We start from the raw sequence: 25,355 nt of genomic DNA on the forward strand, positions 1-25,355 counted from the left end.
ACATTAAGGGTAGGATTAGTGTATCGTATGTTTTACTTTCCTTTTTGCCCCAGAAACAGAGGAAGAATTTATTTGAAGGGAGGAAACAAATTTATTTTTAGTTTCTGAGTCATATGTGAAAGCTGGAAAGGGAAATGTTCTATAGTCCTGTATGAATTCAAAATCAAGCCCCAGACAAGGTAAAAATTTGATTTTACCTGTAAGAGCACAGTCATCTTGTTTAGGTCTTACCAAAATTGCCTTGTCTTGTCCAAGCCCCAGTTCTCATATAAGCGAGCAGATGCTGTATCCAGCCGCATATTTTCAGAGAGAGGCTATTTTGGTCAAAACAGTTTTATTTCTATATGTTAAATAGATTCTGCCATTGAAATTTGCTTTGTTTTCCAACTCATCTATGATAGCCTGCTGTGGGTATTGTCAAGGATTGATCTTCAATCTTTGCCTTGATCTTCCATACTAGCATGTGGTGATGATTAATTCTGCAATCTTAAAAGTGCATTGAAATAATTCTCTTTCTTTAATATACATTTTTATGACTCTGTCTCTTGAAGTTATGAAAACATATTGTTAAATGACAAACCACCTGCTCTATGGGGAAAAAAAAGCTTAATATTGTTTTCTGTTTAGCTGATTTAAATCAGCAGAATCCACTGAGCTCAAGGAAGCCATTCTAGCTTCTAGTAGTGAAGGATATTAGGCCTGTGTGAGTAGGCAGCTATTCGATCCATTTTCGAATCTAGCCGCTTCAGATGCCAGCGATCCGATCTGAAGCTGCAGACCAGGTTCCTGCTTTGATCTGGCTGAAGCTGCTCTGAAGCTTCGGAGCCGCCTCGGAGATCTGGCCGTAGGATATAATGAGGAGTCAATGAAATATCTATAACTTTGTTGTTTTTTCATCTGATCTGGATGAAACAAGCCTGCCAGATGTCAAGGAGATAGGTGCACAGGGAGTCTGGCTTCTAGGACCCTGCACCTCTGGCTGCTGACAGGCGAAACTGGTGACACGGGTGCTTGTGCAACTGACTCTGTCTGCTTAGGGCAGTTGATTGTCTGTATTGCTTATTGCCTCTTCTTAGCCTGTGGTTTTGTAGCTGTTAATCCATGCTCGTTAACTTGTTATGTAGTAGCTAGGTAGTGTGTATTGAGCTGGTCCCTGAGTGAACCAGGATTAACTGGTAAGTGTTACACAGTAGCTTAGCAGCCAGGCCTGCAGTAGTTCTTCACCACCCCCACCCCAAGACAGACACAGTTGCACAAGCACCCATGTCACAAGTTTTGCTTGTCCACAGCTTAAGGTACAGTTTCCCCCAAACCCCTGCATCCATCTCTTTGAAACTTGGCAGGCTTTGTGGCCTCAGCAGGGGCCACCACTCCTGCAGTTTTCAGCCCACTGCCCCTTAACACACACAGGGTCATCTCTGTCACAACTTTTGCCTGTCAGCAGCTTGAGGTAGAGTTCCCCTCAAACCCCTGCACTGATCTCCTTGAAACTTGGCAGGCTTCGTGGCCTCACTAGGGACTATCACTCCTGCAGTTTTCACCCCTCTGTGAAATAACATGTAGATGTGACATGAGTTTTGCTTTCAAGAATTTGGGGTGCAGTTCCCCCCTACCCCAGAACCCCTGCACCACTCTTCTTAAAACTTGGAAGGTTTCATGCTCTCAGAAGAGGCTACCACTCCTACAAGTTTCATCCAAATCAGACAAAAAACTGATCAAGTTATAGATTTTTCATTGATTCTCCATTATACCCAATGGCTGGATCTCTGAAGTGGCTCTGAAGCTTTTCCAAAATGGTTCAGAAGTTCCAAACTGCTTTGGAAAGTCTAATGAAGCCAGCGCTTCCATCCAGACATGCTGCTTCAGACACCAAAGCATCTGAAGTTTCTCCAGATCTGAATCATGGTTTGAAGTCTTGCACAGCCCTAAAGGATATGGTGTAATTGATTTTATCTTATTAGCAAGAGCATGTTTTATAACTGAAATAGCATTTCCATGGATCCACTTGCATTGTCCTGATCACTCTAGGAGCATCTATAAACATAGATCCTGCTTGATTAGAAATCTCTCATTGTTTCATTATATTTATTCAAATCTAAGATGACCCTGGATGACCCTGGATTCAAGATAACCTCCCCCAATAATTATATTCTATACATAGGAAAATATAAGTTAATTATAATTTTTCATATATAGAATATAATTATTGGAGGGTCATCTTTAATTCATCTTCCCTACTGCTGCAGGGAAGCGGGCAGTGGGAAGACAGGTGGTATGGGGAAGTATAACAGGGGGCCTTCTCAGGGCTGATTTTCCTATGGCCCTCCCACCTGTTTCTGGGCTAACTGCCCACCTTCTCGCCTGCCATGACTTGTTGTTAATTAATTGAAGTTAATTAACTGGGAGGCTGCCCATTTCTTGCCCTGATGCCAGGGGGCACTATCTGCAGCTCCGTTCCTCCCCTACACCACAGCCCAAGCCTCACAGATGGCATCCAGCTGTTATCAATATCACTGGCCTCACCCTGGGCCCCAGAATCCTGCTATTTGAACCCTACCTGGATCCCTTCATTCAGGGGACCTATTCCACCTTCATTCCAGGTTGCATAGCTCCCTGAGCTGCTTCTCTCTTATGGGTGTGGTCTCTCCAGGCCTTTGGCTCTACTGGCCCTGGCCCACCTCCAGGCCAGTCAGAACCTCAGGCCCTCAGCCCTGGGTGTCCCTCATGGTGGGCCCTTGGCCCTTTCGGTTCTGGCTCCAGCATGGACCAGTCAGGGGATATCAAGAAAGGTTTGGGTCTATGGCCCCATTTGCTTGCTGGAATCCACCTTCCAGACCCTACAAGGGGGTAACCCACCCGGTTGTGGGAGCTGGAGTTAAGGTGCCCTGACCCCCACCCCATGCCACTGAGAGCCCCACCAGGCCACCCACTCCCAGCAGGGTGCAGTTTTAGGTCATGCCCAGGACCAGGAGCCTCCTGACCATCCCCTACAGCTCCTCCCTTACCTCCAGATGATACCTGCAGCCAGGCAATGTTGTTGCCTGGCCTTCCAGCAGCAAAATGCCCTATTTATATGGTCAGCCCTGAATCCAGAATGCCTGCCCTAATTGGGCACCTGCCGGCTGCTGTCTTCAGGCCCTTAAAGTGGTAGGCACAAACAGTGCCCTGCCACAGGAGGTCAGGCAACTTGCCCTTTGCTTGTGCCTGCCACCTCTGCCCCGTCACCCTCCCCACAGCCTCCACTCCCTACTTCCCCCCCATTCCACTCTCTGTTTCTCCAAACAGCCTCTGTTCCTGGCTTCCCCCACCCTCAGCCTCTGCTTTGTACCAGGAGGCTCTGTCCTTGTTCTGGACTACAGCACTGAGCATGGCTCCATTCCAGTCCTTTAGCAGCCATGTGGACTGTGCACCACTGTTGCAGAGGCAGGATAGGGCTGTGCTCATTGTCCCAGGCTACAGCATGCATGGAGCCTGCCAGCATGGAGTGAGGGTAGAGGCAGAGGGACAGGTAGGGGAGCAGAGGCTGTGTTGGGGGGCAAAGATGGGGAGATGGCAGGGGGAAGTAGGAGAGAGAGCTAGTAGCAGCTCTGACTCTGGAGAAGGGCTACAGCCTGAGCCATAGGAACTGCTCCCCCCACCCCTGGGCCTTGTATTTAATTCTAAGATGAATACAAATTAAATGATGGTGGGGACCTCATAGAATTGAATAAATATGGTATTATACTGTGATGTTCTTCTAATCAATCTCATTTTACTGGACGCTTCAGTAGGGTTGCACAGTCTAATAAAGGTTGAGGAATTAATGTCTTGTTCATCCTGATCTCTCAATATGAAGAGACTTAATGGGTACCCAGTGTAATACTTACGTGCTTGACTAGTCCTTGTGCAGTTTTCAACTTGGAGAGTTTGCAAACTTTCTGAATCTGTCAGACTCCTGATTTGGTCCCTGTGGCCAGTCTAGTTAGTGCCCCATTATTCAGTCCCTAAAGGGGTTCTTCTGGCAATCTATGGATAGCTGGGATATGGGCATGCTCTGTTTATGATCCCTGTTTACTAGCCTGGAGTCCTATGCTGTGACGGAAACTTCTCCCCAACTTAGGGTTTCTGGCTCTGCAGCTGGCCAGATCAGCTGGGTTTCTGAATTTTTCCTCCTGCCTGAGTAGAATAAAGGATCTGGTAGAATGGAGAACTTGGTCCACAGTAGCTGGGACTTAAAAACCACAGTGATTCTTTTCATGATGTCCTTTGGCTTCTAGGCAAAAATAATGTCATAGTTTCATAGTTGTTAGGGACTGGAAAGGACCTTACAGATCATCAGGTCCAGCCTCCCTTGCACTTGAGCAGGGGCTGTTCAGAACAGGTAATATTTGATTTGATAGCCATGTTGAATATTAAACCGGGTCCTGCTTCAATTTGCCATCCACTTTGAGTTGAAGTGGGTCCGCTTTGACTCGAGGTTGAAGCTCAGTCGAATATTCGAGCTGCTTTGACTTCCCCATAGGCTATAATGAGGAAGGAAGAAGCAGGCTATAACTTTGGCATTTCTTGTCTGATCTTGATGAACCTTGCAGGAATGGTAGCTCCTAAGGAGCCGACAAAGCCTGCCAACTTTCAACAAGACAGGTTCAGGGAGTTTGGAGAAACAGCACCCCAAATTCTTGAGAGAAAACCTCCTGTGACTTCTGTGTGGAAAGCCACAGGGAGCTCAAAACTGCAGGCTTCCTAGCCCCTGAGGAGCCCACCAAGCCTGCCAACTTTCACAGTGATAGGTGCAGGGGTTTGGGGGAAGCTGCATCTTAGGCTGCTGACAGACAAAACTCGTGATCCAGATGGAGTGAGGAGGGCGGCATTCGCTCCGTCTGCGCCTGGTGCTTGGGGAACCCCACCAGCGGGAGGTTCACCTTGAGGAACACCAGCTGCTCCCCCAAACCAGGATCCAAGCAGGTGCGGTGGGGTGTCACAACAACCGCAGCCATGCTGAACACCCTCTCGCTTGGCACACTGGTCGTTGGACAGGACGGGTATTCCCGGGCAACTGTGGCCAGATCCGGCCACATCGGGCTGTGGCTTGCCCCAGTAGGCCAAGGGGTCACAGTCCAGGGGCTTCACAGGCTCGGCAAGATAGGCAGACACCATGGTGTGAGGGCTGTCTGCCTGATCCTGGGGTCTGGTGGGTCTGGACCCCCTAATGTTTGCCGTGGCCTTAGCACATATTGGCAGCACCTGTGGTGGAGGGGAAGACTGGCTCGTGGATGGCAAGCTGGGTTCAGGCAGTGGATCCCCCTGTCCCACTTCCCCTGCCTCCGCCATTCCACCTCCGTCACTTTCTTAATAAGTACCTCCTTCCAGTGACTCAGTGTCTCACTGCCACATATGGTGCCCTTCACCCTTGGGTCACAGATGGCGGCCAGCATATGCACTGTGTTGGACCCCAAGGGTTCAAGCCTTTCCCTAGGGCCCTCCTTCAGCCGCCTCACCAGTGCCTGCATATCTGGTGAAAGCGGCTTGCCCCATCCAGGAACATTCACCCCCAGGAAGCTCTCCATTTGGCTGTGGAGCTCCTTCACTATGGGGACCACCTGGCTGAGGAAGGCATCAGCAGCACCGAGGGTCTCAGTGGCCTTGAGGAAGGGCTTGAGGACCAGCAAGATCTGGGAGATGGCATCTCACTCAGCTTTGGTCAGGGGACCACTGATCCCAATCTCCCCAAGCAAGGCCAGCTCATGGATGGCCTTCTGTTGCTCCACCAGCCTCTCGAGCATCAGGTATGTGGAGTCCCATTGAGTCTCCACATCCTGCATGATTCTGCGCTGTGGGACATTTACCTCTGCTTGTTTGTCCCGCAGCATCCTGCCCCCCTTGATGCTCTGGTGGAAGTAGCCTGCCACCTTCCTGCATCTGGAAACGCACCTGCTGGTGTTGCTGGTGCCATCACCGGCAGCCCTGTCCCCCTCCAAGGCATCCCTCACAATCAGATGTAAATTGTGTGCCACACAGTGAATACCAGCAAAGTTGGCATCACGGACTGCCTTGACCATACTGGCCCCATTGTCGGTGACCATGAAGCTGCGGGTGAGCTCAGCCTGCCCAATGCCCAGCCACCCCTGCACCATGAGGTTCATGGCCCCCCTTATCTCTGTTGCTGTGTGGGACTCATCCATCACCTTGGCATGAAGGAGAGCCCACTGACGGCCTGACTGGCCACACCAGCGCCCTGTGAGGGAGAGGTACGCATGATCTCCGCCCTGGCTGCTCCAGATGTCCAAAGTGTTCAGTCACTTGCGGACTTGCCTTGTGCAGCTTCTCCCTCAAGTGCTCCCTGCACGCTTTGTATAGGGAGGGCACCACCGTCCTGCTGAAGGTGGTGCATAAGGGCACCTGGTAGGATGGAGCCAGCGGTGCCAGGAGCCACCTGAACCCTGGCCGCTCAACAAAGGTGAAGGGCTGGCCGTACAGAGCAAGCATCTCCCCAATGGTCTGGGTGACCTTGCTCACATTTGCAACTGGTCCCTTTTCCCCCAGTGTTCCAGGGTGCCCTGCCTCTGCTGTGGGGGGATAGGAGCTGTGGAGCAAGTGGGGGCTATTTCTGTGGCAAAGGGGAGCATCTCCTTAGCATCCCTGAGGTGGTCATGCACTTTGCTCCCTGGCCCCAGCTGATTTTGGCTCGGCAGTGCACGCAGATAGCAAATGCGGGATTATCTGCCAGCTCATAATGATCCCAGACCATGCTAGAACTAGGCCTTTCCCTCTGGCATATGGGTGCATCTGTGGATGCTGATGAACTCTCCCCCTCGTCAGCAGTCAGAGGCACAGCGAGAGAAAGAGCGGACTCAGCTGAGCCGCTTGCCTTCACCTGTACAGAGGCACCTTCTGAAGTGCCTTCCAGGAAAGACCTTGAAAGGAAAAAACCTGAGGAGTGTTGAGCACAAACTCGAGTGATTCCCCCTCCTTCCCCAGAACTTCCCTTGCCAGGGCACTGAGATCCAGGTCCAGCACCAGCTCTTCTTCTGGTGCGGGAAGGCTCAGCATAGGCAGTGACACAGGGGTGGAGTACACTGCTGTGCTGGTTGCAGTCATGGTGGGAGAGGTTGTGGCTGCTGCGTCTGGACATGAGAGAGTCGCAGGCACAGGCAGTGGCTCTGGTGGCACTGCTGCTCCCCTCTTTTTACTGCTTGTAGCAACCTCATCCCTTGTAGCGGGAGGAAAGAGGCTGCATCTGAGTTTGGTGGGGGGAGAAACTGCAGCTCTCCCGCTTGCAACCCCGCTTGCTCTCCTTCATGCAGGCTGGCCAGTGTGGGCACCTGCCTTTCCACCCCGCTTCATAATGTGTGCCTTCGTACGTAAACTGGAACCTCTAAGTGTGCTGTGCGCCGCCGATTAGATTTCTGGATGTTATGTAAATGTGTTTGTGTGTGTAGATAATATATTGAGAAGCACTGGTGTGGTGGAAAGAATGAATGATGTATAAAAATATATATATATAAACTAAATTCCTATATATAGAATAGATCCTAGGCTACTACTAACCCTATCCAATATAAGCGTAAACTAATATGAAAAGTAGTTATAAAATAAAAGCACCAAGTTCTCAGAAATCCCTGTTGCTAGCATTGTGAAGCAGGGAATCTGTTGAAGATCAGGGCTTCCAGCTGGTGTGGACTGATGCAGAGGTGCTGGAGAACACCAGCAGCTCAGAAACTGACCCCAAGGCAGAAAGCAGGGAGCTGAAAAACTGCTGCCTTGTATGCATTTTCTCTGGCCCTCCCCCAGAGCACTGGGATTGGAAGGGACCTCAGAGAATGCTGACAGGTCACTGGCCAGCCACACGTCAGTCATGAAAGCTCTCCTTCCCCTTCTCCCCCTGCCTCTCCCTTTACTTTCCTCCCCACTCCGGGAATCCAGTATAGGCAAGTCGAATATTCGATCCTTGTCGAATATTTGACCTGCGCTTTTAATATTCGACTTTTGGTATTCAATTTGACCAGCTGCTATTTGACTTGACTTTCACTTTTCAAGGTTGAATATGTCGAATATTTGTCGAATCGAATATTAAGTCGAAGCTTTGGGCACAGCCCTACTAGTCACAAGAGAAATAATATTAAGTTTCCCAAATAAACTTTGACTTCAGTAGGCATTGAGGAAGGAGTCAGTGCATGGGCCATCTAACCATAAAAAGCCTAAGGGGGGATCTCTGTTTTCATCTCACAAACTGTGTGACATTCATACCAACAGCAAAACCTTCCATGGGATATAGACTCACTCTTTCCACCTCTAGTTTGGGCTTATGGCAGGCCCATGAATTCCTCTGATCCTCACCTATATGTTACCCTCATTCCTTTTCAGCCATGTACAGACATTGAGTTTCTCCTGAGAGAGTTGCTGCTTTCCCAGGAGAAACCACAGGTGTACAGATCTTCAGATTTTTTTTTTCTGAGAGCAAAATTAGCCATTCTAGGCTTCTCTCAGTAGAGAACATAGTCCTCCAGCATTCTCTTCTTTTCCCTTCGTTTCTCTTCCCTTCTCCACCACCCCTGCAAAGGGGTGGGATCTTTTGCTGGACTCTGCTGCTTCAGCCAGAACATGCCCCCTTCACAATCCTAACATTGTGCACCAGGAAAACAGAGGCTGACCAGAGGTATCCTAGGTCAGCCAGTCAGGGCTGTCCTATATATTTGTGACATCTGTTGCCAGGAAGACTAAGGGATCCTGTAGAGCAGGGCCTCAGTATTTGAATATCTGTATATGCAGCTCCAGGTAAATTTTTGCTACCAGGAGAACAAAACTGGGACAATTCCCCCAGATTATTTTAATATGTGTACACAGCGCAATCATAGCTCTCAACTCCAGGGGATGTTTACTGAGCTGTTCTAGTCTCTGTAATAACCATCAGCATTGCAACTCCAACATCTTTTTATGTTTTACTAGACCCTTATCCTCTTTGGTTTCAGTTTGCATTTTCTCTAAACACTTGTTAATTGTATGTCATTAGGTATAAATAGGTAAATAATATGGCAGAGAATCTCCATGCTTCATTCATAAAGAATGCAGTACTACACACTGTGGCAGAGCTGGTAGGATATTGCAAAAAATTCATAAGATTTATTAAAAAAACTCAGGAATTCATATGAATGGTGTTTCTGGGTATCTTTAAATGTGCTTTGGGGTTAGGTGCTCTAACTAGTGAGGTTGTTAGAGTACCCACAGCATCTTGTATATTCAGCATCCTGTGCTTCAAAATGGCAGTGGGGGCACGTTAAAGCTTGTTCAAGGAGCTTTAGTTAAAGCTCCCCACCACCATTTTCAAGTGCGGGGACACTGAATACATGAGATACAGAGGCTGCTGGAGCATGCTAATTACCATGCTCCAGTAGTTTCGATTACATGGCGTGTCTACAGGCATCCTCTGTAACTGCTTTTATTCATTTACTTCATTTGTAATTGATAAAATGAATATTCAAGACTGTTCTGACTTGAAGTTCTACAGCAATCATGAAAAGCTTTTCTATCCCTCCTTTTACTCATGTATTAGATAATCCTTAGCAAACACTGGAGTGATTAAGAAATGGGGCAATGAACCCCAGTGAAGCAAATCACTGAATTGATTTGCAAGAAAGTTTGTTACTATTGACACCCCACTTCATCATATGCACCCCAGTTCCTTTAAATTCAGTAAGGTATTTTGATTAAAGGTTATATCAAAAGATATTTAAATTTATTTGAGACTTTTTGTGCATAGTGCTTTATGCAGGTGGAATGCAGGCGCTTTATTTTAGGCATATCTGTAAACTAAATGTAATGCATATAAGGTGCTCTATCATTAGACTGAAAGTGATTCCCTAGTTGGAGGGAGGGAACAGTTGCAAAGAGCCAAAGTATATTCCATTAGAGGCAAGAACCTACACTGTTTTTGCAGTCATTTATAACATTTCTCTCTCCTTTGTTTTCCACATATTCACTCACTTGGCATCATGTAATATATTTGGTCTCATACTCAGTATATATTTATATTGTAACTGCTCTGATTTCAGTGGAGTTACACTAGGACTTGATATACACATATTACTGTTCTGTTTTTAAACACTATTTTTAACAATATTGCATGCCTCATCTATGTGTTGTGTAATCCAAATCTGCAGTGACCTTTTGGAATTTTTTGCCTGTAAAAAGAGTACAGTCACAGTTTAAAATGTCAGGGTTTTTATTTTCTTTTTAGAACAGCCTTTTGACATTGTTTCCAATATTTGTTAAGTACAGAAAGGTCAAAATAATAAGCAATGATCCGATCCAATCCAATCCCTGTTTCACTGTGCATAAGTATTATTTAGCATTCTAAAGCAGCTGAGAAAATTGTATCTTCTTCATAAAGGTTTGTGATGTTACAGATTAGGCTCTTTTTTTTTTAAAAAAAGGGAGACAGATAACACAAAATGAAAAGAAAAATCAAAAGCTGCATTATTTTTGCATTGGGTGCATAATACTAGATTGAAACAGAAACCTAGTCAATTTTGTGTTAAGGCTGTGTTCAGTAGAAATGCACATAATAGGCACTCTGATCCAAACTGGAGGAAGAATGTGCAATCAGCACTGCACAACTGATATCCTTAACTACTTGAGACATTTCCTAATATAGTGTATACACATATACTTGATCCCAAGATGGGTTCCCCCTGCCATTTAACATGGCTGGAGCGGGGGAAGCCCCTCATCTTGAAATTGAGTATGAGGCAGTGGGGAGGGGGTGGGTAGGCAGCTATGGTGGCTCTGGCTCTGACGTGGGGTCAGAGTTGGAGCCACAGCTGCTGCCTACCCCACTGCTGCCTGTTCTTCCTCCATGCATCTCTGACCCCTCCACCCTCCTGCTGCATACCCTTGCTCTGGTGTTGGCAGGATCCATCCCTGCTCTAGCCTTGGGCATGAAGCATAGCCCTAGCACAGCCCAGTAACAGAAGAGAGATGGAAAGAAGAGGGCTGGGGACCTCAAGTTGGTGGGGGGTGGGCAGACAAAAGAAATCAGACAGCAAGTGGTGAAGGGGACAGAGGATGAACTGCTTGTCCTACCACCTTGCTCCTTGCTGCTGCCCCTATTACCTCTCTCATTGACTACCCCCTCGCTGGCTCCCCCACTGCTTGCTGCCCTGCCACTGTTTTTCCCACTGCAGCAGTATGTGTGGGGAGGATGAATTTAAGATGGCCCTTCAATGCTTAGATTGTACACTTAGAAAATTATAACAAATTTATGTGTTTTCCATGTATAGAATCTAATCATTGTGGGTATCCTAAATTGAGGGTGATCTCAGATTCAGTTAAATATAGTATGCAAGTCCATTCCAAAAGGAAACTGCCTATGTTCCCAATTAAGTCAATGGTAATACTCCATTGTTTTAATGGGAGCAGGTTTGTCTTTACAAAAATACACAAATGATTTAGACTTAAAAACTTCATATAGTACATGTTAGATTATATTGCTATACTTTCTAAGTAAAAATGTACCCAAATAAGTAATGTGACCCAGCGAGTTAAAACTGACAATAATCTAATGTTTTCTAACTGTTCCCAAACAAGAAACCAAACTCCTTTATGACATTTGTACAAAACTTCCTTGGAAGAGGGTTGGAATTAGAAGAAGGGTTAAAGATCTGAATTATAGTGACTAATTAATTTCAACGTGTTTAATATGGAATGGCTGTCATCTCTCCATAATTAGTATTGTATTACTCTCACCATTTTAGTAATTATTTTGAGATATAAAAATAATATATTTGGTATCAAAGGAGTTTATCGCAAATCAAAATGGTTACAGTACAACTTTCAAGTGTTGTATTTTTAGAGAGCTCAGCATCAAATATGATGTTAAAGCTCCCATTAACCTGTATGGGATGAGGGTTAGGCCAAGTCTGATTGCTCTTAAGAATCCCATCCTGAATGGTCTTGTATTGTTTACAAAGCCAAAACTCTTCCTGATGTTGGTATATTGCTTTGATACAGAGTATGGGATCAGGAGAAAAATACTGTTAGCTCCTTCTTTCAACATTGTTTTCAATATTATTAAGCACTGGTGGATCAAAGCAGTATGCAGTGGTCTAAGACTATTCCTGTTTACTGTAAATAAATATTACTTTCAGCCCCTTTTTTAACTTTTCCTGCTGTTAACTGACAAATCCTGCCTGATGATATTAATTGTTTTTACATCTCTCTAACGATTTATCATAAACAATATAAAGGTAGTTTGGCAAAAATGACAAAGATAAAAGACAATTCCTACTATATTTCTTATGCTAGATTTTCATGAGTGCTTTACTTTTTATCCTATCTCATTTGAAAGGCATTGAAATATTCAGACAGATGGTGGGGAATCTGCATGTTGGCAATGAAAGTCGACATCAGAGAGTTCTCTGACTCCGTGCAAAGTTTCAACTAAACTATGATGGTGTTTAAGCCATTCACAGAGAATGGTAGGAACTTCCTTATTTCACAACATCTATTTAGATGTGTTTGTGGTCTGAATTGGAAAAACAAAACAGTGCACATAGTATGGGCATGAATGTCATTTCACATCTCTCAGGCTTGGCACGGTCTGTTTTTGCTGCTGGACCATTCTGAGGTTCTAAGAGGGGTAGTTGTTTAAAGCAAACATCATTTGTTTTCATTAATGTGAAAAATGACAGCTGGAAAAAACTTCTTTCTTTCACTTTCAACAAAGTAATGAAAGCCAGAGCCATTGGAACATCTCTAAAAGACAAAGAAGGTTGTTCTTTTAATCTTTGTGGAGCACCTGACATTGAAAGAGGTTATTTCAGGTGTTTTTCTCTCGTTTTATCCTGTTGCATATCCTGCCTTTGGGCTTCCTACAGTAAAGACTGGTTGAGATTCTTTGCTCTGTATGATGTAGGAATGAGATGAAAGGGTCATAGTTTCTCCTTTTTTGATTTAGAATCTGTGAATAAAAGCATCTGTTTAGTGCAACTCGGCTATAGATGTGTGACTTGACTGTAAATGAAATTCACCTCTGTGCAGGGAGCCAGCATCAGGTCTGTGTATACAAAGTCAGTAAGCCTTCATGAATAGGGAAGTATTTGGATTCAGCCGATTTCAGAGAACAGTGATTTGATTCGGCGATTCGGATCACTGTCCTGAATTGATTTGGCTGAATTGATTTCAGAAGATTCGGCGCTGTTTCTGAGAGATTCGGTGATTTGAATCAGCCGTGGAGAGGCAGGCACAGCTGGGCTTTCCATCCAGGAAGAGCACACACCAACCGCTGAAACTTCCTTAGCCTGATGAAGGGTTTTTGAACCCAAAAGCTTGCTTAAAAATTGTTCTCCAACTATTTAGCGGATCAAATAAAAGATATCAGATTCACCCAAAGAACCTTGTCTGCCTGTATTAGTAGTTTGTATTTCTCTGGTATTTGTTTTGTGGAAAGCCGCAAGTAGAAATGTGTCTGAGGGGAGAGAATGACTGTTTACTCACATACTGCAAGGATATTCAATGCAATGCAGCAGACTTTTTATCCGTTACCGATTTTAAATGGTGAGCAGAATTCTTAGCAAACCCTGGGCATAGCTAATGTGTGCTGAATTGTGTTTGAATTGTTGCTGATTGAAAGTACTTCTGGATTCTTGCTTTTTCATTCTCTTTTGTTAAAGATTCTTACATAGTCACTTCCCTTCCAGAATTCTTTCCTAAGATATGCTGTTACCATATTTACTGGAACAGAAGCCAGCCCTGATTATAAGATGCCTCTTCCAATCATTCAATTCTATACATGAAAAATTTTAAAAATTGTTATAATTTTCCAGGTATGGAATCTAATTATTGGACATTTGCCTTAAATTAGTACCCTTTCCCCTGCTACAGCAGGAAAATAAATCCTGGGTGTCAGGTAGCCCCTTTGCTCTCTGCTTCCCCCCAGCCTTTTTTCCCAGCAGCCCCTTTCACCTCTCCTTACTGTCAGACCCTGCTATCCCTGAGCACATGGAAGTGGGGAACAAATTTGAAAACTATAACTTTGAAATTAAACATGACTGTAGTAGTTTGCATGTAGTACTCATGCACTGAGTTCATCCAGAATTGATGCATGTTACCTTTTTTTGAAACTGCTGCAAGTTTTAGCACAGGTATTCCATAAACACTTTGTAGCAGCACTTTGGTACCAATTTATATGGAGTACAAACTATTTTTTTTTTGCAAATATATGTATGTGTATATATATATATGTATATATGTGTGTGTGTGTGTGTATATATATATATATAATGCTTTTGGGAACTACACATGCACTGCTGAGAGGGCTGGTACTGATTGGCTGCATAGGCTCTGCCTCCTCAGACAGGGAGGGAGTCACCCCAGATTCAGGCAGGGTGGTGATTGGAAGCCCCACTGCTCCGGGGAAGCATGTGGAGGTGGGGTGGGGGGGAGAGGGAGTCACTGCTGCTGCCACCATCTCAGGCAGGGAGGCAGTTGTGGTTCCTCTGGGGAAAGAGGTGGGTGGGGGAGAGGGAGCCACTGCCACCACTTCAGGCAGGGACGTGGTTGGAAGCCCCGCTGCTTTGGGGGAGGAAGAGAAGGTGGAGGTAGGTGGAGGGAGGGAGCCACCCTTGCCTGGCAGGGAGGCAGGGGAAGTTCTACTGCTCCAGGTGAGGAGGCAGAGGTGGGCTGGGGGGGAGGGAGCTGCCGTGCTGGAAGCTGGAGAAGAAATCCCCATCAAGAATGATATGCAGGGCATGGCTCCAGCAAGGTGACCCAGAGTGGCACGTGGAGCCGGATGCAGAGTGGTGGGGTGTTCCGTGCAGCTGGACACTCAGAGGCAGCAGCACGGGGTGGAGGGTGGCAGCAGCAGCTGTGTGCAAACTTTCCCTACCTCCCCCCATTCCTGCAAGGTCGTGTCAGCATGGGGTGTTGGAGCTTCCGGGCTCTGATTGCCCCATGACCCGGCCTGACCTGAGCACAACCCAGCACAGCCCCAGCCCCACTCCCCCTGATGGTTCTTCCCCCTCCTGCCACCCCTTCCCTTAAAAACTTTCCTTCAGGAGGGAGGGGGCAAGCAGTCAGCCCCCCCTCCCAATTTTTTTTCTCTCTTCACCTATGAGAGCACTGCCCCCCATCCTCCATCTAGAGGGCCCAGGCCAGGAAGATCTTCTTACTGGTCTGTTGCCTGAACCAGGCCCCAGTCTGAGCTTTCACTTCCTGCGTGGCCTTACTCATGTCCCAACCCCAAGCAAATTGCTTGTGCAGGCTTGGCAACTTGCAGTTTAGGCATTTGTGGTGCCTCCTCTGGAACCAGGCTTGCCTCCTCCTGGCTTGTTGAAAGAAATCTTCTTCTCTGTCTTTAATTTTTGCCCACCACTCTAGGTAGTTCCTGTACCCAGCTCTGAGGGTCCTTCACCCTGTGTAGCACTGTCTGAACTCCTGCTGAATCTTTTTGTCATTTAGGAGGCTCACATTCAGCTTCCACACATCTCTGTCCCTCTTGAGCCCACCCTCTACCTCCCATCTCTTCCTTTACATTCAGGAGACAGAGGTCCAAGAAGTAGATAGGTGTGAATTCAGCTTTCACCACCATTCACTCCTTGGGGAGGAAAAGAGAGTCTACCCAATGGCATCCACCTGGGTGAAGTTTCTCCCAGGCTCTTGGGCTCCCTTGCCCACATTCACCAGGCTGTGTTCATAGGCAAGCTGCTTCAATAGGTGAGCTGCCTTGCCTGACCACCCTCATTTCCTTCTAGGACCAGGTGATGCAGCATCTGGACAACGGAGAAGAGGTTGATGTCATTTACTTGGATTTCAGAAAAGCCTTTGACTTGGCCTCCCATGATGTCCTCATGGTAAAATTGAGGAACTGCAGCCTCAGCAGCCTTACAGTCTGATGGCTGGGGAACTGGCTTCATGGTTGGACTCAGGGAGTGATAGTCAACGGGACTGAGTCAACATGGTGCATGGTGACAAGTAGCATCCCCCAGGGTTCAGTACTTAGACTAGTACTCTTTAATATATTCATAAATGATTTGAATTCAGGTGTCAGAAGTGGACTGGCTAAGTTTGCAGATGACACCAAAATATGGGGAAGTGCCATCATCCTAGAAGATAGGCTGGAGACTCTGGATGACTTGGACAGGCTCACAGGGTGGGTGGATCAAAATCTGATGACATTCAACATAGATAAATGCAAGGTGCTTCACCTTGAAAGAAAGAACCCATGTCATGCTTATAGGCTTGGCAGTGCAGCACTCACTAGTAATGTGACTGAAAGAGACTTGGGGGTCATGATTGATTACAAGATGAACATGAGCCACCAATGAGATGCCGCAGCTGGCAAAGCAAATAAAATGGTGGCTTGCATCTACCAGTGCATCTCAAGCACAAGCCAAGAAGTCATCCTCCTGGTTTACTTGGCCTTGGTGTGGAAAGGATGTGGAGAATCTTGAGAGAATCTGGATGAGAGCCAAGTGAATGATTAGCGGTCAAGAGAACAGGCCCTATGAAGAGAGGCTGGAAGGCATGGAACTCTTCAACCCAGAGAAGAGAAGGTTTAGGGGTGACTTGGTGGCAGCCTATAAGTATATAAGAGGTGTGCATCAGGAACTGGGAGAACATCTGTTCACCAGGGCACCCTAAGGGAAGCAAGGTCTAATGGTCATAAACTTCTGGAAGACCATTTTAGACTGGACATAAGGAAAAGCTTCTTTACCTTCTGAGTCTCCAGAGTTGGGAATAAACTCCTCCCAGAAGTGGTGCAAGCGTACAAGAATATGTATTGGATACATTCAAGAAACCCCTTGCTGCTTACCTTGGTGGGGTCATCTGACTTCAGCTGACTTTCTATCCCTTAGGCAGGGGGCTGGACCCAATGATCTTGTGAGGTCCCTTCCAACCTTAACATCTGTGAACTCTATTAGTCTATTAAACAGTCTAGACGATCTGTCTAGGACCATCTTTGGGCCTCCACTTATTTTGTGTTCCTCTTCAATGATCCAGTTGAAATCTGGGTTTAGCGCTGGTTGGATATTGGCCACTCCCACAATCCTGTTCTTTAGGAAGGCACATCTGGTTTTTTTTCTTTGTTGGCTGGGGCAAAAACATTTAGGAGGTCAAATTTCCCTCCCTTTGTTTCAAAGGTAGCTTGTAAAAAGCCTTTCTGCAATAATCTCTCTGTGCTGTAGCAGTCTCACTTTGTCTCCTTTCAGCAGGATAGTCACCCTATTGTAATGCATTCCTGACCACATGGAGAAGTCATGCAGCTAATCCCCAAACATCTGATTTAACCTGTGTTCTGGGTTCTGCATTTTACTAACATGACACCAATCCTCTTCAGTGTTCCTTCACTCCAGTCAGCAGCCCCTGGTCTTCATCACTCCTAAATTGGCTACTCAAAACTCTTGCATGCTACACTTGTAAGCAGTATATATTTTTGCTGAGGCTGCATTATAGGGGTGAGAGATCAGCCCTCAACACAGTGGCAGGAGCAGGCCTTGTTCTCAGTGACCCACCAGGCAGAAAGGGCTGCTGAGCAAGGATGGTAAATTTGCGTCTAGACGCAGATTTACCATCTTTGTAACACTCATCACTATATATTGATTAGATCATCTGTACTTATGTACTTGCCAAACATGGTGTGTAGAAGTTCCCCTCTTCCCCCCATTGAGTTAGGCATCTCTATAATCCTACTGGAGACATTTTTACCTGAATGTACTCAATAGGGGTGTGCAAAGTGGGCCGTATTCAATTCGGGTTCAGATTAGGCCTGATTTGGGGGATAGTGATTCAATTCACTTTGGCCAAATCTAAAGATTCAATTCTGATTTAGAGAATCAGCGATTCAGCCATAGACACAGCTTTATATGTTTTTTTTATATACTTTGAGGTACCAGGAGCGGCTTGTGAATGCTGAGATGGTGGGGTGGATGGAGTGTCCCACAGGAGCATGGGGCCCCACCCTGCATGCTTGGTGGTGGACTTGGAAGTAGACTGGAAGTACTTCCAGTCTGTTACCGAGCACATGGGCTTCCCCCCGCCCCCATGCCCCTCCGGCTCCCACACTCCCATGGGATGCTCTGTCCGCCCCACCATCTCAGCATTCATAAGCCACCTGAGGTATATAGAAAAAACATATAAAGCTATGTCTGTGTCTGAATCATCAGATGTCTCCAAATCTCTCCAAACTGAATCAGAGGCTTCTGATTTTATTCACAGAGATAATGAGCTTCCTGATTTGATTCAAATTCAGAGATTCGACTGCCAAATTGGGCCAAATCTCTGCCAAATTGAATCAGTGACCGAAACTTCATACAGCTCAAGTACTCAGCTGAAATAAAGCCCAGATGGGGTATAGAGCTGTGAGGCCTTGACTACACATGACTTACACTTTTCTGTGCCATGAAGGCATAATCTTTATAAGTTTATAATAAATCTTTCTGTTGCACAGGTGGTCTTTACTTGTCTTTCACTTAAATGAAGAATTACTGTTTGTCTAAATAATGCGGTTGACCACAGACATTGACTTCAGGGGCATTTTGAGCCCAGTTTAATGCATTTGGCATTTTTGGAATAAAATATAAAATTCAGCTTCCAAAGAATGTACTCTATTTATGCCTGCCAACATGTAGCGTAGTAAAGAAGATTGAAAAGAGTAAAGCATAACACCTATGCTGTGCTGACGTTAGGCATGTTTTCGTATTGAATGACACTGAGTATCTCCCAGAAAAATATGGATAGGGAATTCCCACTTAAGTAATAGGAATATGAAAAAGGGAGGCTGGAGAAGTAGTGAGGATGTACAAGTGAAGAAAAGGGCACAGAAAGTGGCAGAAAGGGTCACTGAGAACACAGCAGGTTGAGAAATAAAGGGTGTGTGTGTGTGTGTGTGTGTGTGTGTGTGTGTGTGTGTGTGTGTGAGAAAACAGATTCCTTTTTGTCAAAGAAACACAAATATATTTGGATTTGCTAAGGCTGGATAAGAATGAAGTCAGCCCAAAGCCAGGTCTTCTCTATAGATGGTGATTCAAATCATCTTGCATGCCTATCAAGTCTCACAGCAAGAATTGAACCAGAACCTCAGGGGCAATTATCTCTTAATTTTGGAACTTTTTTCTTGTATTTGGGTCCTTTATAACACTTTAATAGGCATTCATGTGCAACCCCACAGAACAGTTTGAGCCATATATTTAGTAGTCTGAACATGATATACCTCAGTATATACACTTCTTAAAGAGATTTAAAAAGTATTTAAAGTCCCTATATAATGAAGAGTAGAGCAGAAAAATGGTGATATTTATCCTCAACTATTTTAGGTACGTACAGTCTTTTCAAATTTCAATGACAAATGTCTTTTTAAATTAAATAATTTTTGGAACTTTTATTATCTAGCCTATCACTGGCTGCAGTTTGAAAGCATTGACCTTGACTGAAGAGATCAATAAAGATACTGTAGTAAAAATAAAGTGCCTTGTAAAGGAGGTGAGTTAGCTATAAAGCTTTGAACTAAATGGGTTTGCAGGTCATTACTGTGATGCTTTCCAACCCTGACAGCACCTCTGCCTTGTTGACATTTTCTTGTTGACCTAAATCTATAAAAATCCAGTAGTTTCTCTTTCTGTTATCTACCAGACTATGGTGCAGTAGCTATGAAAAATCATTAGTATTATGGATAGACTACATTATTTCTAGTCTATCAAAAGACTTATAAATCAGTGTAAACTCTTCTTGGTCACTTATGATTTTATATGCCTTAACCAGTGAGCATTGTGTTTCAAGGCTAATCATAGTTTAAAGTATGAATAAGAAGTATATGTATATTTAGAGAGGACAAATTGTGACATTATTTTAATGGTCACCTTCACCTCAGAGTCGCTTCTGCCAAAGAATTCTGTATCTGTGAGGGATAACTAAGGAAATGAAAATTTTGTAGCAGAAGGGTATTAGCTGGTAAAGGACACCAGATAACTTCTGAGAATTTCAAGGGACTACCATATATTTATATATTTGGAGAGGAGTGAGAATAATAAATCAAGGTTCCCTTGCTATGTTGGGACCCAAGAGCTGCTTCTGTAATGCTGTGAATTATTTAAAGTATCACTGCACAGCAAGTAGAAGTTTCCCAATCGCAGGCCCTAGTTCTCATGGGGGACTTTAGTCACCTTGGCATCTGCTGGGATGGCAGTACAACAGTACACAAGCAATCCAGGATGTTTTTGGAGAGTGTTGGGGAAAACTGGTGCAAGTATTGGAGTGGCCAGGGGCCATGCTCTTCTTGACTAGCTGCTTACAAACAGAGAAGAATTGGTGAGGAATGTAAAAGTGGATGGCAACTTGGGCAGCAGTGACCATGAGATTACTGAGTTTAGGATCATGAAGAAAAGAAGGAAAAGAGTAGGAGATTGAGGGAAGTGATTATTCCCTGCTATTCAGCACTGGTAAGGCCACATCTAGAGTACTGTGTCCAGTTTTGGGCCCCCCACTATAGAAAGGATGTGGACAAATTGGAGAGAGATCAGCAGAGGGCAGTGAAAATGGTTATGGGGGTACATGACTTACGAGGAGAGGCGGAGGGAGCTGGCCTTATTTAATCTGGAGAAGAGAAAACAGAGGAGATTGATCTAGCAGCCTTTTATTACCTGAAGGGTGGTTCCAAAGAGGATGGAGCTAGATTGTTCTCAGTGGTGGCAAAGGACAGAACAAGAAGTAGTAGTCTCATATTGCAGCAAGGGAACTTGAGATTCAACATTATGAAAAACTTTCTCATGAGGAGGGTGGTAAAGCTGTGGAACAAGCTACCCAGAGAGGTTGTGGACAGTCCATCCTTAGAGGTTTTTAAGATGTGGCTAGACAAAACCTTGACTGGGATGATATAGTTGGGGATGGTCCTGCTTTGATCAGAGGGTTGGAATAGATGACCTCCTCAGGTCCCTTTTAACCCAATTTTCTATGATTTTATGATTCTGTGTGTTTTATGTAGAAAGACATTTTAATAATTAGCAGACTCAAACTGGTTATAATTGCTACTGCTGTCCCCTCCCCCCTGCTCTTGGGTAGCACCCATCAACTGATTATCACAAAGTGCTTACACAAATCATGTATTTCATAAATATTGAAGCACCCCATTAAGTATGTATTATATGCATTTTATTGATGATGAAAGTGGGGCAGCTAAAGGTTATTGGCTTGACCTTGTTGCTGAACCTCCACTGAAATTAAGTCTGGCAGGAATCACATTCTAAAGAAAAACTGAAAGACTTGGTGAGCAGAGTTATTAGAGTACCATCATTAACACATACCAGCACTATGTGAATCCTTGAAGATTTTCACTTCTCAATCAGACTGTTATGCTCTTACTGAGATCACATAGTACCTTACCGAGAAAGTAGTGTAGATGATTTCAGTGTGAGTACTCTTGGTATAAATGCTATCCAATATAAATTATATCCAATATTTGCTCCTCAAGATTTTATCACAATTATCTATATCCAAGTGCAAGTAACTTCCATGGGCCATTACTAACTCTGTAGCTATGTAAAGTGACTTGGTTTCCTTAGTGAATCAGGGCTTTTTGCAGATAAGGAGAGAAGTGTTCTAGGGTGTGTGTAGACAAAATGGGCATTAATGTACATCACCCAAACATTTTAATGCAGCTTTTTTTTGGTGTGGCGCATTTATGTTTGCGCAACACAGCACTTTTGAGTGAATTAAGTCTCCTGTGTCATTCCCCGCAGATTTCAGTAGGGTGAGTCAAATTCGAGTCTACTCTCTGTAATGTCTTTCCTACTGTATTACAGCAGAAGGTGCATGTAAACCAGCCTCCCCTGTTCCTGCCCCTAGCCTCTCACTGGGAATCTCCCCTGGGCATGGTCACCCCCAAAACTTTGCTACTTGCACCTGCCTATGCTCAGTTGGTCAGTCTGGTCAGTATGTGATCCCAAAGTCCCCATCCCATTCTCCATCCCAAAGATAAGCCGCGTGACTCCTTCCCTCCCGGTCCTTTCCCTTCCCATCCCACCATGTTACAAATATATTTGCTTTTTCTTTTATTTACTGTATAACTGCTATGATATCATAAAATGTTCAGGATTTAGAATAGCAGGTGGCTGGGTGTTTGTTGCCACCCAGTTGATTGGTGATTGCTGTCAATGTTGTTGGTGGTGGCAAGCTCTTCTGGCATTTTTTTATTCTGGTGTTTTTGGACTACATTTCCCAGCATTCCCAAGCTCATTGATCTTTGTACAGTTTCCAATGGGGGCTCCCATTGGAACCCTCATGTTCCCTGCCCAGGTTCCACCTCAGTCTGTTTGTGTAGTGCGACATACAGCTTTTGGATGTGTGTTGTGAAATGTTTTATAAATGTTTTTAAATGTTTTTGAATATGTGGGTTTCTGTTTTGCTTGCCCCCCCCAGCTGCCTAGCCCACCAAAAGGTATAGTTAACCTTCTCGCCCATGTGGAGGGGGAGGAGGGCCTGGCTCATTCAGATGTAGGTGATGGTGCGTAATGCCACTCTTCCCCAAACCACTGATGACAGTCTGGAAGCGGCAACCCCCTAGCCCGGTCTGCATTTCTTCGTCCCTTCCCTGACCATCCTCTCCCCCGCCCCCATCTGCAACACTATACGCCCTTGTACACAAACACAGATTTAAAGTGTAAATGAATTTATTTTAACATAACCAAGAGAAAGAACAAAGCACTCCTAGGTGGTGTTGTCAGCAAAATAACCTGCCAGACAGCCACGCACAAGGGCCGCCCGACCAGCCTCTCCTTGAGGATTTCTCCTCGGTCCCTGTGCTGCTGCTGCCCCGACACATTTCTGTTGTCTGGCCACTGCCTGTCACACTTCTTCCCTTGACTCCTTGCAAACCTCTCTGCAGCTTTCACAGATATTGTGCAGCATGCAGGCTGCCACTACAAAGGCTGGAATATTTTCTGGCTCTATCTCAAACTGGCATGTAAGCACTCTCCATCATCCTTTCGGTTGGTGAAATGCACCTTCCATGGCCATCCTGCAACTGCTCAAATGGTAGTTAAAAACACGCTTCTGTGGGTCAGTGACATTCCCTTCATAAGGCTTCATGAACCAGGGCTTTAGGGGGTAGGGAGCATCTGCTAATATAGGGGGAATGGCGATACCACGGATCACTGTTTCCTTCATGCTGGGTGCATAGTGTCCTTTCTCCATGAGGTCGGGCAGAGGGGAGTTTCTGAACATGTGCGCACCATACGCGCTGCCGGCCCACCCTGTATAAATAGTTGTGAACCAGCTCCAGTGGTCCACCATGGCTTGCAGGATCACAGAGGCATATCCTTTCCAGTTTGTGAAAGCCTGCCCCCTCCCCACAGGGCACAGCACTGGGATGTGAGTGCTGTCCAAAGCCCCCATGCAGTTCGGGAACCCGTTGTCATTGAAGCCATCTATGACATGCTGCTGCTTCCTCAGGTGGATAATTCTGTTTGGAGTGGTCTCCTTTAGCAGCTGGCATACCTCCTGAGGTGCCAACCGAGCCATGCAGGCAGCTGTACCAAACTGGTTTGCGATGTAGTGGAGGCTGGATATCCCAGGATTACCCCAAACCCTCTGTCCATGGACCTCAGTAGACTTTCTGTTCTATCTCAGGAGATAATCCTGCACTATCACCCCTTCCTGAGTGTCCTTTATGGCACCAGCACTGCCCCATATCTTGGCAGAAGCTCCAATGGCCTCTTCTGCCCCAGAAAGACAGGGTAGTGTAGTGGCAAGAGCATCACACCACAGACTGCTCTCTTGACCTTGGGCAGCTCACTTCACCTCCCCCCACCTCAGTCCCCCTACATTGGATACACTTTCTGTCCCTCTCCAGCTTGAGGATCTCAGCTGTGTGTCTCCCTCCATGCCCATGCTGCTCTGATGGGGCTGGGGTCCCAGTCCAGGCCTCTGGACAGTCATTCAGGTTCCAGTAAAACCAGCCAGGCTCACATGCTCTGGCACCTCAGGGGTTAAAGTTGTTTGCTCTCCCTGACAAGCATGGGCCAGTCTAGGTCCCCAGTGCGTTGGTACAATATGTCACCTCATCTCCTGCCAAATGCTGCCTATTCTAGGCTCTTTCATACTTTCTTCTGCCCCCCACTTCCCTTCCCTCTCTTCCCCGCCACACCAGGTCCAGAGCTGCTCTGCTCTGCTCTGCTCTGCTCTGGTCAGGCTGGGCTGGAGGTGTCCACATCCAACTGCACGGCACTTTTGTCAAACCAAAGCTCTGCTTCTGTTCAGTCAAAGTACACAAGGGTCTTCAAACCCCGGAGGGACAACTTTGCAATATGGGCAACTGGGGGAGCCCCACCAGTGCCTTTGTCCCCAGCAGCATGAGGCTTGGTGAATAGGTGTGTGCCTGGGGCTGGGAAACAGCAGGGGAGGGCTCTTACGTGCAGGAGAATCACATTCCATTCCTTTCTCTCTGCCACCAATGCCTCAAATGGCCTTGGGAGAGTCCCTTTGCCTTTCACAAGGGATTAGTGCTCTGCCCATGTCTACCCACCCTCATTAGATATTCAGGTTGTCTAGGCATGGCATGGCTTGCACTCTGTGTCCATGCAGTGCCCAGCACAGTGGGGCTTAGATTTACTCCAGTCCCCAGCCCCATGTGAACAGCAAGGCTTTGCCCAGCTTAAAAAGCAAAGCTCTTGGTCTCAGATGAGTCTGGCATGGATCTGGCTAGCCCTTAACCTCCTGGCTGCCTCCATCCATCAGTGGGACACTGAGATGAGCCGTGCTGAGAAATGGAGCCATGTACTAGGCACTGGCTGCCTCCCCAGCCCCTGTGAAGCCTCTAATGGATCCCACAGCCCCTGTGCACCCCCAAAAAGTAACCCTTCTTCTGAGCACCTGTCAGCAGCAACAAAGGCTGGGTTCAATTTTGGGGACATTAAATATATTCTACCTTGGATCAAACCCTACCCAATTTACCTGGGGAACACTAATTGGATTATTAGGGTGTCCAATAATGCCTATAACCCTTTTCTCACAAGCAGTGTAGCCATAACACTCATATTTATTACAAAGCTTAAAGAAAAACAAAAATAAACATTAACTATAATTGTCAAACACTATAAACTACAAAACCAAGTCTATAGGTGGCACGCTCTGGGAGGGCGGGGGTTGTCTTTACCCATATCCAGACAGTTTGGGACTTGGGACTCCCCAAAAGGGTAGTTCCAGGGGCCTGCACCCCTATACCAACCCTTCAGCAATCAGCTGGAAAGGGGGGCCCACAATGGGGAGTCCAGTGATTTGCTTCATGGGTCCCCTATGCTGCAGGGGGCTGCTAGAGAGTGTGGGTCCTTCTGCATTGCAAAGGGCCCCTCGTTGCTCCCTGTGAAATGATAGTGCTGATCCTCACCTCTGCA

This window comes from Crocodylus siamensis, chromosome 12 (assembly GCF_052110815.1).
Source record: "Crocodylus siamensis isolate JL-2025a chromosome 12, ASM5211081v1, whole genome shotgun sequence".
NCBI lineage: Eukaryota > Metazoa > Chordata > Crocodylia > Crocodylidae > Crocodylus > Crocodylus siamensis.